General features: G+C 42.4%; 1 long non-coding RNA gene across 1 annotated transcript; it reads left to right on the top strand.

Moving 5' to 3' along the window:
- Positions 1-2,035: 2,035 nt before the first annotated feature.
- Positions 2,036-5,092, top strand: Gm29860. The gene is made up of 3 exons (XR_386289.3): positions 2,036-2,064; positions 4,361-4,534; positions 4,970-5,092. It is a non-coding gene; the product is annotated as a predicted gene, 29860 (long non-coding RNA).
- The last annotated feature ends 290 nt before the right edge of the window (positions 5,093-5,382 follow it).

The following is a 5,382-nucleotide window of genomic DNA, read 5'->3' as shown; positions in this document are numbered from 1 at the left end:
TAATTTTATCTTTTAAAAACTTGAAATACAAATGTAAAAACCAATGATACACCCAGACTATGTTACTGATTTTACTCACTTTTCTTATGGTATCTCTTTGGAATCCCATCACTTCTGGCTGAGGCATATCCTTTTGTCCTGAATGTTGGTGGACAGTGAATTCCCGGGGCCCTGGTTTGGCCTCATTCTTTCCTGGTTGTCTGTATCAGCCCTGCCACTGTGAAATGAGTTCTGTGGGTCCCTTAGCATCTGCTCCTGCTTCTGGGAAGGCTGAGGCTGTGGGTTTATGACTTTTTAGGTAAGGTAGCCAGATTGCTTTTTCTCGCTGGTAGCTCCCGAGATCCTGCCCTCTGGAATTTGTATTCTGCTCTTTCCTTGTGCTATTTTTGGTGTCCTTTTGCTTCTGTTTAACCACAGTTGATAGAGCAAATGCTTTTGATGTAAGGTTTTATTTACAGTTGTGCAGCGTTCTCAGTCATTATCTTTTTAAACACTGCCTTTCATTATTTCCTCTCACTAGTCTCTTCATTACTCTTTGTTATTATTATCTGCCAAAGTTTCTTAGGTATTCGAGTCCTTCATCTAACATTCCACAGTTCCTAAACATGTTTATTTTAAACGCATTTTCAGGACCAGGGAGATGGCTCAGTTGGCAGAAACACTGGCTGTGTAAACCCAACAACCTTGGTTCAGTTCCTGAGATTCACGTAAAAATCCGGCTGTGGTGGTATGTCTCTGGAATTGGAGCTCTTCTATGATGAGACAGGAACCAGAGACCGAGAATCAGCCAGAAGCTCACGGGCCATCTAGGCACTGCTTAGAAGAACCAAGAGAGACTCTGTCTCTAGGCACATACCCAATACACACCCAAATTAAAAAACCTTAAAGAATGTTTTTATATTCTTCTGAGCCATCTTGCTGGCCCATGATCAGCCCATATCTTACCAATTGCTACCAAAGAATTGAGAAAGGAAGTATTGAGTAGTTAATTTAATTCTTGTAGAAAAATGCTTCCATTTCTTTGTGGAATTAATAAAAAAGAAACATTAAAACAAATAATATTTGATAATAGATCCTAATTAATTAATACCTCAATTAAGTAATGAAGTAATTATTATTACTCAGGGAGTTTGTGCTGAATCACTCATAAACACTACACACACACACACACACACAGAGAGAGAGAGAGAGAGAGAGAGAGAGAGAGAGAGAGAGAGAATTAAAGTATGATATAGGAAGACAGAAACAATCTAACCTTAAAGGTTGAGATGGTTAGACATGCTTTTAAAAAATCACTTTTCATGACTATTGATAAACTTTCAAACCACCTTCATGAACACATTGAAGCCCGACAGCAAACATAGAATATAAGAAAAACAGCTCTCTTCCTTGCACCTGCTTATAGTAGACATCAATGGATCACAGGATCAGCCTTCAGGCAAAGTCTCCATAGGAACAACTCTGACACATATTAGCAATCCACTCAGTCCCGGCTTATCTGTTGAGATTCTGGAACTAGAGTTGCTTGCTAGTGAAACTGACTTAGTCTCTTTAGAAGGTATGCCGGGATCGATAAACTCTGTCCATGAGCTTGGCTGTGGCATGCCTGGTGACTATGCTGCTCTCTTCTGGGGTTTCAGGGTTTCATTATGATGTGTGTCATACATATATGTCGTGTGTATGTGTGTGTGTGTGTGTGTGTCTGTGTGTGTGTGCCTGTGTGTGTGTGTGTGTGTGTGACAGAGAGAGAGAGAGAGAGAGAGAGAGAGAGAGATGTATGTTGGTAATTACACATTGTGATGGTTTGTATATGCCTGTCCCAGGGAGTGGCACTATTAGAAGGTGTGGCCCTGTTGGAGTAGGTGTGTCACTGTGGGTGTGGGTTACAAGACCCTTGGGTCTGTGATCTAGGTGGCCAGCTCTGCCAAGAGAGATGCTTGGAAGTGAGTATTCTGCTAGCAGCCTTCAGTTGAAGATGTAGAACATTCAGCTCCTCCTGTGCCATGCCTACCTGGACAACGTCATGCTCCTGCCTTGATGATAATGGACTGAACCTCTGAACCTGTAAGCCAGACCCAATTAAATGTTTTCCTTATAAGAGTTGCTTTGGTCATGGTATCTGGGCACAGCAGTAAAACCCTAACTAAGACACACATAAAGATCATATCCCTTTTGATAGGATATCTCTTGTTGGATTATCTGGTGTCCTAGACACTGACTTTAAAACTTTTGGTCCACTAGTATCCCTTCTTTACTGGCCACGTCAGTATCCAGCAAGCTGACTTCCAGTTGCCAGCACCTACCTCTTTGACCCAGGACTTCTCTGAATGTCAGATCTACTACACCTCACCTTTGAGCTGGAAGAAGTGCCAAGACATCACCAATTCCAGGGTCATGTTTAGAAGCTTGGATAGCTTCCCTAGCACCCATGCTTTTTTGAGAGATCACTCTAAAGTTTACAATCTATACCCTTTGAGAGTTCCCTGGAGGAAAGAGACTCCTCTTGTCCATGCATTGGCAACTTGCTTGATAATGTACCTTCAACTGAATGTTTTCTCGGCCTTCCATTTCTTTATTACTTTTCTTTCCTGTGTTTCTTTGGATCATTGCCCAGTTAATTATTCTATTTGAAATTATTTTCATTAGTACAAATCAATTGTATGAAATAATAGATTTTCCTATGACATTTGCACGTGGAGTATCCCCAGAGGTATCCAGTGAGCTTTGGATGCAGGCTCTACCCTACTGTCAGCTAAGTCTCAAACTTTGTTTTGTCCAGATATTAGGAGAAGCCATCATCCCATCAGGTCTCCTAACTCATGCAGCAGGGCAGCTCCTCTCTACCCTACAGGCACCCATGTGATGCTCATTGTAGAAGTGCTTCCAAATCTCTTCTGGCAGAGCTGGCCACCTGACCCACAGAGCCAAGGCAAGCATGGCCTGCTACATGTGAGAAAACAGATTACTAATAAACAGGACTGGCTCTGATCCTGAAGTGCTTCCTGTAGCACTCTGAGCCTTACCACAGTGTAAAACTTTGCAGAGCACTGAGAACTTCCCTTTTCCAATAGTATTTCTTTCTTACAAATTAAAACTGGTTTTGTTTTCAGCTGCCCTTCTGTCTACTCTGTTGCTAGGTTATTTGTGCAGTGATCTGCCTTAAGAGGGTGAGAGGTACCCTGAGGTCACTCTCCTCCACCTTCTTAGTGACTTAGCCCAGGACTTAAATCTGGAAAAGACAGGTATTAAGAAACACACCATGAAGAAGAAGGGGACCTTATTTCTATAGCCCTTTAATGACAGGGTGCAATTTGCTAAAGCTCTAGTTCAAATTGTGACTCTTCATCCAAGCTGAGAAAAAAATTGTAGACCATATTTTTAATGGGTACATTAAAATATGTTACCTTGGGAAGAACTCTTTTTTATATGGAGAGGGGTGGCTGACAAAAATACCACCACGTGCAAAGCTTCTGTCCTGTCCACAGAACCTGGAATCCCTTTGTCTCAGAGTCAATCCTAAAACACTGAAATGTTATTCAGCCCTTCCTCTTCCTTTGTAAGTAGGACTGGCTATGAAGAAATTCTTCCCTTTAGTGTGTCTTACAGTAGAGTGTGCAGCCCTTATCACCGACGGGGTTCTGGCCCGGTCCCAGGAACAAGAAACACTGCAAGTGCCAAAATGATCTGAACAGACCGGGCTGGGCTCTCTCCCCAGACCATTATCCCGAGGTCCCAACACATTACTTACAGGCGTATCTATTCTTCATAAAAATGGGTACCTTTCTATTAGATTTTGGGTCTTCATGTTGAAAGTTTCCTCTGCCATTATTTTTTTAAACCATGCAGCTTTTTATTGAAAACATTTTTCCATACAATGTATTCAGATCATAGTCCCCCTTACCCAACTCATCCCAGATCCCTCTCACCACCCACTCAAATCTACATTCTTTCTTTCTCCTTAGAAAGCAAACAGGCGAATGAACAAACAAAACAATCAGAATTAAAACAAACAAACAAACAAGAAACACACATAAATGAGACCCATAATCATAATATTGTAATCAAAAATCATAATATACAAGCAAAGGACCAATAATTGGAAAAATGTCCAAACAAATTAGCATGAGACAAGAAGTCTACAAAACTGCCATTGAGTTTGTTTTGTGTTAGCCATCTCCTGCTAGGCATAGGACCTACTCTTACGTGTGGTTACTATATCTGATGAGACTCCAACAGGCCATCTGCCCAGGGGTGGCACCGCTAACAATGGGCTGGGCACGCCCATATCAATAATTAGTGATGAGAAATCCCCATAGGGTTGCCTACAGTCAATTCCTCAACTGAAATTTCTTCTTCCCAGATGACGCTAGTTCATGCTAAGTTGACAAAACTCTACCTTGGTGAATGTTGGTCTGTGCTCCCATTGTTTTGGGTAGTGATGGAAGAGGCTGCTGTCTGAAACACCTTAGGGACTGTCCTTCAGAAGGGGTAATCGTCTCATCAAGCTGTCCAGAAAGCAAAGTCCATATCCTAGGTGAGGCCAGAATTGTGTTACTATTCATTACTTTTATTGTTCTTTTGTCAAATACCTGAGAGAAACTACCTAAGTGGGGAAGGGTTTGTACAGTTCATGGTTTCAGAGTTCATCACACAGTTGCTTAGTCCCATAGGCTTACAAAGAACATTGTGGTGGTGTGGATGTGTGGCTGTGGAGTCTCTTCACTTCACAGTGGACAGAATGCAGAAAAACAAACAAGAAGAGACCAGGGATGAGATGTCCCCAAAGAGCTAGTCTCAGTGAGCTACCTCCTTTAGCTAGGTCCTCTTTCAATCACTGTGGTGGGGACTGGTTAGTTCATCTTTCCTCCTGATGTTCTGATGTTAAGTACCTGATGCTGTTTTATTGGCCCAACTCTCTAACAACCAGGGATTTCTTATCTACAACTTTAAATGTGTATTCTGCCAGCAGCCTTCAGATGAACACCTAGAATTCTCCTGCACCATGCCTGCCTGGATGTTGCCATGTTCCTGCTTTGATGATAATGAACCGCTGAACCTGTAAGCCAGCCCCAATTAAATCGTGTCCTTATAATAGTTGTTTAGGTCATGGTATCTGTTCAGAGCAGTAAAACCCTAACTAAGACACTAAGGTGGATCTGTAGAGCTATCCTGTTTTTGTCCCTCCTGTCTCTCCCTCTCCCTCCTCCTCCCCCTCCCCCTCCCCTTACCTCTCATGATTTGAATAGGAATAGCTCCCATAGACTCATGTGTTTAAAAGCCTGGCCTATGGGGAGTGGCACTATTAGGAGGTGTGGCCTTGTTGAAGAAAGTGCATCACTGTGGAGGTGGGCTTTAAGGTCTCTGTGGCCTGTAGATTAAGAC

This window comes from Mus musculus, chromosome 18, assembly GCF_000001635.26.
Source record: "Mus musculus strain C57BL/6J chromosome 18, GRCm38.p6 C57BL/6J".
Taxonomy (NCBI): domain Eukaryota; kingdom Metazoa; phylum Chordata; class Mammalia; order Rodentia; family Muridae; genus Mus; species Mus musculus.
The sequence above is the reverse complement of the archived record's forward strand: the minus strand, read 5'-3'. Positions and strand labels throughout refer to the sequence as shown.